This window comes from Macrotis lagotis, chromosome 1, assembly GCF_037893015.1.
Source record: "Macrotis lagotis isolate mMagLag1 chromosome 1, bilby.v1.9.chrom.fasta, whole genome shotgun sequence".
NCBI classification, from domain to species: Eukaryota; Metazoa; Chordata; class Mammalia; order Peramelemorphia; family Peramelidae; genus Macrotis; species Macrotis lagotis.
Window position 1 is genome coordinate 571,359,121 of NC_133658.1, and position 14,841 is coordinate 571,373,961.

Consider the following 14,841-nt stretch of genomic DNA (forward strand, 5'->3'; position numbering starts at 1 on the left):
ATTTTCCTACATATAAGAAGACAGTGTGTCACTGCATTAATTATCCAGCAAGGGAGTTTAGTTAACTGAATGTACTATCTGAATTGCCTACCAAGTGGTAATCAACTTAAACCACTGCCCTAAGATTTGAGAGTTAGCTCTCTAGTACATTCATGGGGCATAGCTCTTTCCTGAGGGACTCCAGAATTCCCAATGGTCATCAGGAAATGCCCACACTACAAATTCCTAGTCTGCTCAGAAAAAAGACTGCCAATAATTACACAGTTATTAAGTGTCAGAGTTAATAACTGAACTTAAGATTATTTTTTTCCAAGTCCAGCACTGTGCCATTGATTTACAATGATGAGGTTTATCAATACCTTTGAATTTCTTATTCCAATTCATAATACTTTTTCCATGTTGGCTTTTATAGCCTCACTATTAATTTTTCTTTTTTTTAATTATCTCTCCCCCACCTTTCAAGAGTGACAATGGGGTTATATTCACATATTAAAATCTTAATCATCTTGAAGAGGCAACTTAAATGCTCCTATATAGAGCATTTTTCCATATTCTCTGCCCTCCTCCTCTAGTCTTCTACTTCCTTTCTCTGACTTCCTAAGCCAATCTGAATCTAAATTTATATCTATTTTATGTCATTTCCCTTCTTCTTTGAAAGGTAGTTATTTGTGTACCTCCCCTAGTGATAAATGGGAAGAGGTGGTAGAGTACGTAGTGTTAGGCCTGAAGTGCCGAAGATTCATTTTGATGATTTCCAATTTGGCATCAGATACTCACTATTGATGTGACCCTGGAAAGGTTACTTAACTTCTGTTTGCCTCAGTTTCCTCATTTGTAAAATGAGGGTGGAGAAGGAAATGGCAAACCACCCCAATATCTTTGCAAAATAAATAAATTATGAGTGAATAAATAAATAACCGAATTGGAGAAGTGAAGAGCCAGATACAACTGAAACAACTGAACAAAAACAAAATTCCTTTAGAGAAAGGAGCATATTTTACATGGCTTTTTTCCTCCATTTCTAGGACTGCCTAGATACATAATAGATACCCAATATGTTAACTGAATTGAATTTTCATTGAATCTAGAGTAGTATGCTATTATTATTGCTTTATTACATCAAGGATTTTTAGCCTGGAGAAGAGAAAACAGGGAGTACATGATAGCTCTTTGCAAATATTTGACAGATTGTCATATGAAAGAGAAATTAGGAGAACATGGAACAGTGGGTAGAAATCATAAAGGATCAATATTAATTTTGATAAGTCAATCAATAAGAATTTATTGTGTCAATTATTTCTCTACATACTAAGGAAAATTTTCCTTATAATTAGGGCTGTCCAAATGTAGAATGGACTTCCAGGGGAGATAATAAGTTCCCTTACCTCCACTGGAAGTCTTCCATCAAAGATCAAATGACCACTTGACAGGTATTTTATAAAAAGCATTATCAGTTGATAGTATGCATTTGATAGCTACCAATGTTCCTTCCAACTGTGAGAATCACTGATATTTTAATTATTTTTGTTGGAAGTCATGACCAAAGCAATATAATCTATGAAAGGTGAAAACCTATGATAACAAGTCAGGTCTTATGGGAGGAATTCATTGATTATTCCTGTATGGGGTTCTTTTTACTGTTTCTTTCTGACTCAGAATATTAGAGCTAGAAAGGACCTTAGACATGATCTACTGGATAGTTTCCTTTTATAGGTAAGTAAATTGAGTCTTAAGGAAATAAAATGAATTTTACAAGATGACACCATTAGTAAATATCAGAGCTTGAAATCTCCTGATTATAAGTACTAGGTTCTCCTCTCTGATTACACTGCCCAATCCATATTGTGAAGCTATCCTTCAAAGCATCAGTACAATTCAAAGAATCATAGAGTCCCAGGCTACCCCAGTGATATTGTATTACAGCAGGTTTTTTTTAACACATGGTAATAATTTGTTCTTATTTTTTTTTCCTTTTGGCTTCCATTGTCATCACCCAGTGCTGCTCAAATAGAAAGTAGTGTGCGCTCGAACACCTAACAACAATCCCATTCCTGAAGCCTAATACCTACTTCCAGGTATAGCTTTAATTTGTACAAGTGTAGACTGTATCTGATTTTCCCACTCAAGCCCAGTCACTTGATGGAACATGAATTGAGTCCCTGTTTTCTTTTCACTCACTCATTAAAATACATCAGAGTTCATTCTCATTTTTGTGGGGTGTTCCCACTAAATATCATATGAACAGGAATTTCATGCCAATCATTTTAATAACATAATAGAGCTTTATTGAAGTAAATTTTCAAACAGTTCACATTTAGTCAAATATACCAGGTTTGCCCTCTGGAAAAACCTAATTAGAGGACTTTAGAAGACCTGGGTTCAAATTTCTCCCTTTCTCCTAGGTAAGTCCATTTCCTCTCTAAGACTTTCTTATCTATCATTTTCCCTTTTTGATCCTATATGGAACTCTAAGAAAGGAACCTCCTTCTGTGGATGCAAATAGACAAACATTGCAGTTCATGGTCTAGAGTTTTCTTGGGGCAGTGAGAGATTCATCAACTTGATGAAGATTATGAGGTTGGTATAGGTCAGATGCCAGGCTTGAGCTCAGGTCTTCTTGACTCCGATCCAAGAACAATCCTTGCACATAATAGATATTTAATGAACAAATGAATACTGATAAAGAATATTTAATTACTTCATAAGGGTTGGTCCCCAGGCATGGTATCCTGGTATCCTGGAAAGATCACTGATTAGAGAACCATAAAATATGGGTTCCAAACTCAACACAACTACTTTCATCCTTTGTGACCTGTAATAGTTTTTAACCTTTTTATTCTTCAGTTTCTTTCTAGGTAAAATGAGCAAGCAGTTCTAGAGATCTCTTATAGCTCTAAATCAGATTCTATGACCTTTAGTCAAATAACTCCTATACTCTCCCTAGACTGATTGACATAGGGAAGAGAGAGAGAGAGAGATGCATATGTTTGTATGTATATATTTAAGGCAGGACAGCTAGGTGTGGTAGATAGAGTGCTCGGCCTGGATTCAGGAAGATTGCTCTTCTTAAGTTCCAGTCACACACATAGTAGTTATGAATCCCTGGGTAAGTTACTTAATTCTATTTGTCTCAGTTTCATCAACTGTAAAATGAGCTGGAAAAGGAAATGGTAAAACCAGTTCAGGATCTCAGATAAGAAAATCCCAAATGACACAATGAAGAATTGGACACAACTGAAAAGACTGAACAGCAAAAGGCTTGAAAGAGGCTACTTATGAAACTCGAACTCAGATGTGTAGACAGAATCAAAAAGGAACACATATGCAAAAGAGCAAACACAGAAGAGTAGCAATGGATTAAGAACAATATCAAGAAAGTTTCATTAAAAAGCTCCAAATTTCCTGAAGCTTGTGATTTAGAACATTTTTTAAATGTTGCTTTGTTTGGAGGTTGTTTTTTATTTTACTTTAGTTTGGTTGGTTTTGTTTTTTGTTTTCTTTTGCTTTGTTTTTTGCTTTTTAGCTTATTTGGTTGGTTTAGTTTGTTTGTTTTCCCCAAGATACAGGTATCTTATAGTATTTTATTTATCAATTTGTTAAATGCTTAGCATGTATCAGCAACTATGCTGGGGATACAAATAGAAAGAAGGAAGTCAGACCTCTTCTTAAGATGTTTGCAAAGAATAGAGTCCCACTGATTGTGGTGTAGAAGAAAGTGAAAGTTATAGTCCTCTTGCATAGGATGATGATGCATGCTAACAGGAGGCAGGGATTACTCTCTATTTTGCTCTATCTAGCTTCTGTCTTTTATAAATTAATCCACTTTATAGGGAAAATGATAAGCAAACATGGTTCAGAAAAAATCAGAGCCCTGGGCAGATGAACTATAATATTGCTTTAAATAAATGAGTTCTGGATCTCGCAGTCCACTCAGTAAATCAACAAACTATGCACCTACTATGTGAGATTCAGTCAGCTAATAATAAAAAGTCAGAATGGAAATAGTCCTTGCCCTCAAGGAATTTGCATTCTTCTAGAGGGTGCAACATTTTGATAAGTAGGTAAATACAGGATAGATTCAATATAAAAAATAGGGATTTCAGAGGTCAAGTGACTCTAATACATGAGGGAATCAGATAAGCCTTTTAAAAGATATAGTACTTGAATCTTTTTTTTATTTTTGCAAAGAAATGGAGTTAAATGACTTGCCCAAGGTCACACAGCTAGGTAATTATTAGTATCTGAGGCTGGATTTGAACTCAGGTCTTCCTGACTCTGGGACCAAGACTCTATCCACTGTACCACCTAGCTGCCCATGTATTTGACTCTTTAAAAGAACTAGAAACCACTCAAAGAACTTACATTCATGTTCGCCACTTAAATTCAGACTCTTCTAACTTTATCCCCATATTACTGCATCAACCTCCTACTTGATCTCCAACTCATTCTTTCCTCCATGTTGCTGCATATTTTTCCATAAACCCAAATCTAACCATGTCACTACCCTATTCAGTCATAAGGCTCTTAATAAATATATGTTGATTGAGTGATTGATAACAGAACCATTATGGGTGGTCTTGGTGGAGTCATTTAAAGGGGAAATTGTCAAGGCTAGAAATGAGCAGATCTCATTCCAATACAGGCAAATGCCATCTCCATTGTAAACAGGCTGGTTGGGAAAAACTCCCTTCTCTATGTTATGTAAAAAGGTTCCTAGTTATCCCTATAAAATCCTATCACACAATCCTCCTACTATACCATAGTCAGTGGAACTCTATTCTTTGCAAGCATCTTAAGAAGAGGTCTAACTTACTTCTTTCTGTTTTTATCCTCAGCATAGTTACTGATACATTCTAAGAATTTGATAAAATGATAAGTAAATAAAATTGATAAATTTGATAAATGATTACTTGATTGATTCTATGCATCAGGTACATCTGACACATTTTTGATCCTGATCATGTATTTGTCATTAGGATTTGAGACTTTAATTTAAAGGGATCCAAACATTCAGACTTCTGTCTGCCCCTTAATTTGGTACAAAACCTTACAATCTAGAAATTCATAATCATTTGATTTGCACCAAACAACACAAAAAGCCATGAAAAAGTTCCTGGTTATATTCATTTTCTATTCACTATTGGCAAGAGTAATGACTTCCTCATTAAGATAAAATTAAATATGTTCTAAGCCTTTATTCTGGGTTTTTTCCTTAGTTTCCAGTCTCCCTCTTTCTATTTTTTTTTTTCAGAAAGACCACCAAATTGATTCAAAGAGAATAATTGCCAGGGCGTGAAAACACCGCCTGTATCCTGGAAACTGGCTGTACCGTTGGTTGTCTCTTAATTTTCACCCTATTAAGGTAATTTCCTGTCGATGTGGCTTTTCCTGCACTAGCTGATGCATGCTGGCATCCTGGCACCCTCAAATAGGCTTTTTTCAATGCAGAGGATGAAAACATAATTTTAAAAATCTTCTTTGGGAATACTGAGATATCTCCAGATCTTAAACTATGTTAAAAAGGCAAAAAAAAATCATAAAATCATACATTTAAAGTTGGAAAAGATCTTAGAGACCATGGAGTCCAACCACCTCATTTGACCTATGAAGAAACTAAGGCCCAGAAAGGATGAAAAGACTTTCCCAGTTTCACAACTTTAAGTGTCTGATGTGGGATTTGAACCCAGCTGATCAACGAATCATAGGCATTCATTAGGTAGAGTAATAGCACCAGTAAACATGTTCGTGATATCCCACAAGCCATTTTTGGTCCTATCTGTCTTTGGCATGGGTAGGATTATAAGAGCATAGGTCTAGAGCTACAATAGCTCTTAGGGTCATCTAGTCCAACTCTGTCATTTTACAAATGATAAAACTGAGACCCAGGTTAAGTGACTATCCAAGATAATACAGATTAATTTCTACCTGTGACAGAGGCAAGAAGTATATATAACTAGTTCTTTCAAGTTCAAAGATCAGTGCTACCTTCACTAAACTATGTCTACTTTAGCTATGGGATAGCCCAGAAAATTTTCACCATAAATTGTCCTGACATTGGGTACTCTTCCCCAAGCTAATTGTTACCTTATGAATTCAGGAAAGGATCCCAGTGTCTAGATTGGTAAAAATAAGAGGTTTGCACTAAATGCTTCCTAAGTATTTTGTAGTTACAAAAACAAGGGTCATCCGCAAACATCATTCTATATATCTTCAAGGCTGATTTCAAATAGCAGTGTAAGCTAGAGTTCAAAGTGCCTATTTATTATCTATGACCCCTAAGAAGTATGGGTAAGATCAGTCAGAATCTTTGTGTCACCTAAACAGGTATTCAAATGAGAAGCAAAAGTGCTGAAGGAGAAGGAGTGATGAAGTCATCTTTACCACTGGGATTATAGGAGAAGGAGGGTCAATCTGAACCCAGAGGGTCCCTTATTAAAGATTTCTATCCCAACCCAGGGGATAAAACTTGAATATTACATAGTCCAATTCAAGGGCTACAACTCAGGTGTAAAAACCTTAGCCTCAGGGATTGGTTTTGGGACTAGACTTAGAAACAGCTACCTACTCACCACCTCACAAAGCTTATTTTGTGAAACCCAGGTTCAACCGAAGCTATTGAAGGTTCACACTGCTACAGCCCAAAGGGCTTCCCTGAATTCATGCTATCAGACCCTATGTGGATTAAAACCATGACCTTTCTCCATCTCTACCCTAAATCCCTCTACCTCCTCTACATTGTTCTAGAGTAGTAGACGGAATCAAAGAACAAGACTATCAAGCTACATCGAGCTGAAAGGTTGGGGGGAGATATACGAAATGGATTGTGATATTTGTTAGCACTAAATAAGTTTGGAAATGTATAACCAGTCTGGTAATGATAAGAGTAATAACTAATAGTAACACTGACCTCCTGACTATTTCTCTAACAAAATACTCCATCTCTTAGTTTGTAGCATTTTCTCAGACTTTCTCCCATGCCTGAATGCTCTCTCCTCTGTTCCATCTATTGATTTCCCTAGCTTCTTTAAATCCTAAGATCTCAGCTTTTACTGTAAACTTTCTCTAACCCTTTTTAATTCTATTGCCTTCTTTCTGTTCATTGTTTCCTATTTATTTCATATATATATATATTATATATATATATATATATATATATATATATATATATGCTTACTTTGTGTACATTTGTTTGATTGTAACTTCCTTGACAGCAGGAATTGTCTTTTGCCTTTCTTTGTATGGCCAACTTTTAGCATAGTTCTAATACACAGTAGAAACTTAATAAATGTTGATTTGTTGGTTAATAAAGAAAACTAAGATCATGATAAGCAACAGGTGAAGCATTAGGCTAGCAGACAAGAAGAATCAGGTTTAAACCCTGCCTCTGACAATTATTAGCTGTGTGACTCTGGGAAAATTATTAAAACTGAAATTTTAAAGGCATCTTTCTAATTCTTACTTATTAAGTCATAGACCCTTGTGATCTACAAGGTGATGCAAGTGAGTTTTCACTCAAGTTCCCCATGATGACAAGATCATATATTTTTTTCCATATTCCCATTACTACAACTAAGACTTCTATAATGCTTTAAACTTTGCAAAAGAGTTTCACAGACCTCATTTCACTTGATCTTGTGAGATAAGTTCTCAGAGTATAATATTCCCATTTTATAGAAAAACTGGGGGAAGAGGGGAGGAAGGGAATTAATCCATATAGAGCTTAAAAACACAATTTTGTGGTGAGGCTTTAAGCTCTATCTATTTAGACCCTGAAGTCAATGGCATTGAAATATTCATCTAGATGATGAGTATGCCTTCAGACAGAAAATGTTTCTTTTTTGTCTTTTTATTCTCAGCTTCTAACACAGTGCTTGGCACAGCATACATGATTAATAAAGGCTTGTTGATCTTTGAATGAATTATATTATATGTCACTAGGTGAATGATGATACCTATTAATGTATGTTTAGCTCTCCTAGGCATAGATAATTGAGTTAAATATGAGGACAATAGTGTATGCTAATAAGTAGAAAAGCATACAGAAGACACTATCCAGAATAGTGAAGTACCTAAAGAGTATCATGTTTCATGAGGACTGATTGAAGAAACTAGGGAAGTGAGCTAATTTGATCAGTTATCTTACAGAAGTAGGATCATGGGGACTGCTAGGTGACACAACAGATAGAGCACCCGCCCTGGAGTCAGGAGTACCTGAGTTCACATTGGGCCTCAGACACTTAATAATTACCTAGATGTGTGGCCTTGGGCAAGTCACTTAACCCCATTGACTTGCATAAAAACCCAAAAAACGTAGGGTTAGACATATTTTCCCTGAATATACAGAGCAGAACTAAGAGTAGTGGGGTTGAAGTTATAAAGAAGTAAATGGGGGGGGGGGGATAGAGAGAAGAGAGACTGGCTAACAGTTAAGGTTATCAAAAGTGAAAAGACATGTCTCAGTTAACAGGAGATTACCTTCTCTGGAGGTACTCATTCAAAGTCTAGGCATGTAGTATAAAAGAATTTTGTCCAAGTACAGATTATATTAGAAAGACAAAATTTTCTATGGCTTTGTGGTTAATGTGGTCATTTTGAAAATTGGAAGAGTACCCTCCCACCAGGACTATGGTAGGGTTTCTCCTCCAAGGTTATTCAAAGATCACTAACAATCATTTGCTTCAGTTATTTCTGTAAGTATATTCTATAGGGAACATTCCATAGGGAAATGTTCTATTGCAAACTTTTTACTATGTTACTTCATTACTACCTTTTCTTTAAAAAATATCAGTAGGGGGTTCATAAGCATTTTTTCAAGTAGATATAGATCCAAAAAGTATCTTGCACTTGGAATGACCATTCCCTTGAACCTGAGATAACTATTCATCTAGATGTGAGAGGTGGGTGTCTCAAGCAATTCATTTTTTAAAAACATACTTTTCTGTGCTTAGCATTCAATATCAGTTTCAGCTCATTATTAACATTATATTTGTGGGACTTTTCTACTTTTAAGTATTTTTTCTCAGTTTTCTGCTCCTGTTCTCATTTTCTGTACCTCTTTTTAATTTGGTCAATGAGTTCCTTGGTTATCCACAACACTCTTTTGCCTCTGCTTCTCTGATAGAATTGGTAGACCTACAACTTCCTCAATTTATACTCTACCCTACAAGGTTAACTCGACTATGGAGACCAACTGGGTCTCCAAAGAATAAGCCTGAGAAGATGGAATACCACTATCATCCTATGAAATAGAATAACACAATTTACCCATGCATGCCTTTTCCAAGAAAATCAAATCCTGTTATATGAAAAATTCATTTCAACTAACATTTTTTTAAGCATCTACTATGTATATGGTACTGTGGTAGGCACTAGGGATACAAAGATAAAAGAGAATACAGTTCATGCCCTCAAGGCAGGAACTGCTTTGTGTAAGGGATGAGACTTGAACACAAATAACTATAATGCATGTGAGAAAATGATTAAGTGCACAGGAGTGGCAATTCAAATATCACTATAAATCATTAGCAATCTCTGAGTGCCACCGTTTATTTTCTTTTCACAAATGAAAGCCAATATATTATAAAGCAAAAATTAACTAAACACAAAGCACTTGAAACAAGTTTGACACCTCCACTAAAATTAATTTTTATCAGTCCCTGCTTAACCTAACTTTGGCTTTCCTTTCTACTCATAAAAACTTTTACTTTTTTCTCATCTATTTATTTCCAGAAATTGAGAATGCCTGGTACTCTCAGCCTGTCCTTTCCTGCCACCTTTCTCCAGCACCCCAATCTCCCAGTAGGTATTAAGATCCATTCTGATACTTTCTCCAGTTGCCCATGATAATTGAGCCATTGGCATCAGTGTCCAGTACACAGCTCCTGCTAATGAGCCACTCTCTCTAAGGAAAGAGAGCTGGCTTTTCTAAGGAAAGCTTCAAACTATGTTGTTTTTTCCCTTTGCATCCTACCTGTTTATCTTTCCTCTTTTCTATCAGAGACAGTAAAAAAGGGAGAAAAGATTCTTGCATCTGTGTGTGTGTGTGTGTGTGTGTGTGTATATGCATGCTTTCCACCCATAAAGTCTACATCCAAACCTACAATGATTTCTTTCCAATCAAGAAAAAGTTACCTTAGCAACCAAGTTTCAAGCTCTCTCATTTAACTTCTCCCCTCCTTTCACAATTTTTAATCAGTAATGGGTCAGTTCTTTGCTAAGCCCTGCTGTTTCATAGCTGCCTCAGGTCAAATAGCTTCTTAAAGGGGCCAGCCTGAACATCTGAAGCATATATGAACATAGCAGAATGGTTTTTAAGCGGTATGATATGGGTGTGACTAAATTTAAAACCATAAAAATGGTTTTATTATCTCAATAAAGAACTACACAAAGAAGCCCAAAGTTGTCACAGTGGAAACAACATCAGAAATTTAGCTAAAAAATTTAGCATCAGAGGTCCAAGATTCAAATGCTGGCACTGTGAATTATTCTTTGTGACCTTGGACAAGTCACCTAACAACTCTGGGCACTAGTTTTCTCAATTACCGAATGATAATGATGAACTAAATGGCCTCTCCAGACGGCTAAGTGGTGGAGTAAAGAGAGTTTCCTTGGAATCAAGAAGACTCATTTTCCTGGGTTCAAATCTGGCCTCAGATTAGCCGTGAGATTCTGGGCAAGTCACCTAACCCTGTTTGCTTCAGTTTCCTCATCTGTAAAATTAGTTGGAGAAGGAAATGCTAAAATACTCCAGTATCTTTGCCAAGAAAACCATAAATGGGATCATGAAGAGTATGACTCAACTGAAAAATCTCAAGAACAAAAACAACAGTTCACTTTTAGAGTTCCCTTACAACTCTGGAACCATGATCAACTAAACAAATAATCTATGTTTGATGAACACTTTACTGTATGCCTAGCTTTGGACCAGATGCTAGAGAAGGACAAGGAAGAGCCCTTCCTTCAAAAAAACTGGCAAATTAGTTGGGAAGAAGAAATTAATACTTATGACATAATTTTAAAAGTATAAAGGAATATGAATCCTATGGTTCAGTGAAGGGAGTGGTCAATGAGCTATAATAGAGTGGAGCTAAAAGCATTTTAGATTTGGAGGAAGAACAGTTGTTTGAGTCTTGCACCCCAGGTACCCAGCACTCAACTCAATGAACTTAAGGGTTTTTTTTTAATTTTTATTTATTTAAGGCAATGGCGTTGAGTGACTTGCCCAAGGTCACAAAGCTAAGCAATCATTAAGTATCTGAGGCTGGATTTGAACTCAGGGACTCCTCACTCCAGGGCCAGTGCTCTATTCACTGCACTACCTGGCTGCCCCAGTTGTTTTTTTGGGGGTTTTTTAATCTATAAAATTGGAGATAACAATAGTTTCATTGAGGCAACTACAGATAAGAGATTGGATTTAAGAGTCAGGAAGGCCTCAAGTCAAATCCTCCTTCAGACATTTAGCTACATAAATAACTTTGGGTAAATAATTTAACTTCTCTTAATCTCAGACATCTCACCTAATAAATGGGAATAAAGAATAATACTTCTCTCAGAGGGTTATTATAAGGATCAAATTAAATAACATGCAGAGTGATTTTCAAACCTTAAAGTACTTTATAAAAAATGGCTGTTTTGTTATTTTATATATATATATATATATATATATCCCAGAATTTTACTATTATTATATATAACTATTACATATATCTCTGGGTTAAATTATTATATAAATTATTATTACCTATCAAACAGAATTTTTATTATTATACCTATTACTGCATATATCTCAGAGATGTATTATTATATGTATTAATATTACCTATATCTCATAGTTTTCATTGTTATATATGAAAATCTCAAAGATGTACTATTACATTATTGCCTATATCTAAGTTTTATTATTATATTAAATGTTACATATATCTCAAAGATGTGTTATTCTATACATTATTACCTATAACTTAGTGTTTTTATTATAGCCATTATTACATATATTAGGTATTATTATATACATTGCCTATATCTCAGAATTTTTATTATGTCCATTGTATATATATATATATATATATATATATATATATATATACATATCCAAGTTATATTATTATATACATTATGGCCTATATCTCTGATTTTTATTATTCTATCCATTATTATATGTATAAATCTCAAAGATTTATTATATACATATATATACATATATATATATATATATATATATATATATATGTATCAGAGATGTTTTATCCTATACATTGTAGGCAAGAACTCAGTAAGCCACAAAGAGTTACACAACCACAAATTATAAAAGTGAGAGCTGAGGAAGCTAGGAAGGGTTTCAAAAAGAAGGAAAATTTTAGATGAAATTTGAAGTTGTGAGTAAAAATTTATTAAGTGCCTGCTATGGGCCAGGCATAATGCTAAGTGCTGAGAGTGCAGATAGATGTTGGACAAGGAGAGAGGAGGGCAAGAGTTTCATAATGGTTAGTGACAAGGAGCTGAATTGAATGTCCATTACATTTTTAAGAAGGCTCAAATGAGATAACATATATAACACTTTTTACTAACCTTAAAGTTCTTGAGTGTCTGAAAAATCTTGGGACAATTTTAAGTCATTAAGATACTAAAGTTTCCAAAAGTCTTGAGTCAATTTTAAAGGATATCCTATATAAAAACTATTTTCCCCAGAGTGGTCAGTAAAAATGCCTGAAAATAGTAGACATCACTTGTTGATAAAAAAAAAATAGAAAAAAAAAGTTTGGATTGAGAGTGAAAAAGTGATGGAGCCAAGAGAGACCTTGAAGAACATGTAAAGCCATAATCATAAGGTCTCCAAGATGGAATTAATCTAGAAGGTCCAGAATTAAACAGGATGCTCATCTAAATAGATTCTCTAACAAGTGGCCAACTAGTCATCACTCCACTTTGAGATAGCTCTATTAGAAAATTTGGGTTTTTTTTTTTTGCTTTGTTTTGTTTTTATTTTGTTTCATAACAAGGATCCTAAATCTGCTTCTCTGAAAATTCCATCCATTTTCCTAATTCTGGCTTCTGGAGTCAAGGAAAACAAGACTGATTCTATATGATAGTCCTTCAAATACTTCAAGGTAGTACTCCCATTAAGTCTTCTTTTCTCTGGCCTGCCTATTCCTTGCTCCTTATTTATCCCTGCATGAATTAGTTGCCCCATTATGGGCACTCTCCTCTAGATTCATTCCAGTTTATCAGTGTCCTAAAATGTATTACTCTGGAACTAAACACACTTCTCTGGATATGGTCCAACCAGGGCATGTTACAGCAAGCCCATAACCTCCCTTTTTCTAGTTATCATATCTCTCCTAATGAAGCCTAAAAAGACATCTATATTTTTTGGCTGACATGTAACATTGTTGCATTAAATTGAACTAGAACTTAATGAAAATTCAGAGATCTTTTTTTTTAAATGACCTGCTGTTCTCTGGTCATGTCTTTCCCATCTCATACTTGTGCAATTGTATTTTCAACCCGATGCATAGGTATATGTCTCTCTCTATTAAATGTATCCTATTAGATTTCACCCATGATCCCATGCTGTCAAGATCATTTTTGTATATTCTTACTGTCATCCAAAGGAATAGCTCTCCCAATTCCATATTACTATTAATTTGATAAACATGCTATCAATTTTCAGGCAGAAGTTGTCTGAGAATCCATTGATTAGATACTGATATCAATCATTAATGCATAGATAGGCTTTAAAAAACACACCCTGATGTATATTTTTCTCAGAGCAAAGGTAAGCCTGACCATAAAGTCAGTGAGACTTGAGCATCAGTTTTAGGTTACATTATATAGTTTTTGGTTCCATAAGCAGGATGAGCGCAATGGAATTTCAAAGAGCAAATAAGTAAAGATAAGGATGAACACATCTAAGAAGAGATGACAGAAGGGGAAGATCTAATATCAGGTAAAATAGGAAACTAATCATTTAACACTGGACAGTAGTTCATATCACAAGCTTGATTTTGCAGACTCTAGTTAACTACATGACATATTCATTTTAAGTAAGTGACAATATGAAAGTTAAATCAGAAATCTGCTTATCACAATCCCTTCATCCAAGTCACTGATAATCACAGGACAGCAACAAAGGCATATCAACAAAGTGTTCCACTAAAAAACTTTCTCAAAATTAATGAGCCATTGTTGATCAATCTTTGGGTCTAGTCTATATAATCATGCCCCATTCTATCTAATTGTACTATCATGTAGATCACATTTTAGGACATTAACTCCTTGAGAATAGGAATTATTTCATTCTAGAGTCTAGGACATAATAGATGTTTCATAAATCTTGGATTGATTAATTGAACCATTCATCTTGCTCTTTAGGTTAACTCCAGATAGTTTGTCAAAAGCTTTGCTATAATTTACCTGTTAAATATAAAAGCATTTCCTTGATCTAGGAGTGTAGTAATTCTGTCAAAAGAAAAATAAGAAAGATATGAGATAGTTTAGCATAATCTGTGCTTGTACTGACTCTTAATGATGATTATTTTCCCCCTCCAAATTCTCATAAGCTTTCCCTTTAATAATACAGCATAAAATATAAGTAGGGATTAAATCAAGTCCATCAGTCAGTACTTGAAGGTTTTATCTTCTTTCCTTTTTGGAAAATCAGGACACTTGTTCATCTCCAAGTCTACCTGAATCCCGGTCCTTTCAAAGTTCATTGACATCTCACCAAAACTACACCCACTGGTTCTTTTGTACCTTGAATATCATTAGTATGAATATAATTATTTCAGCTTCTAAGACTCAATAGTCTCTCATCATCTCTTCACTTATCTTTGACTATTAACC

General features: G+C 34.9%; 1 long non-coding RNA gene across 1 annotated transcript in view; it reads left to right on the forward strand.

Moving 5' to 3' along the window:
- Positions 1–5,353, forward strand: part of LOC141521472 (uncharacterized) — a 97,576-nt gene extending 92,223 nt beyond the window's left edge. Inside the window, exon 3 of the long non-coding RNA XR_012477949.1 lies at positions 5,252–5,353. This is a non-coding gene — a long non-coding RNA (uncharacterized LOC141521472). The remainder of the gene's footprint in view (positions 1–5,251) is intronic.
- Positions 5,354–14,841: the final 9,488 nt, after the last annotated feature.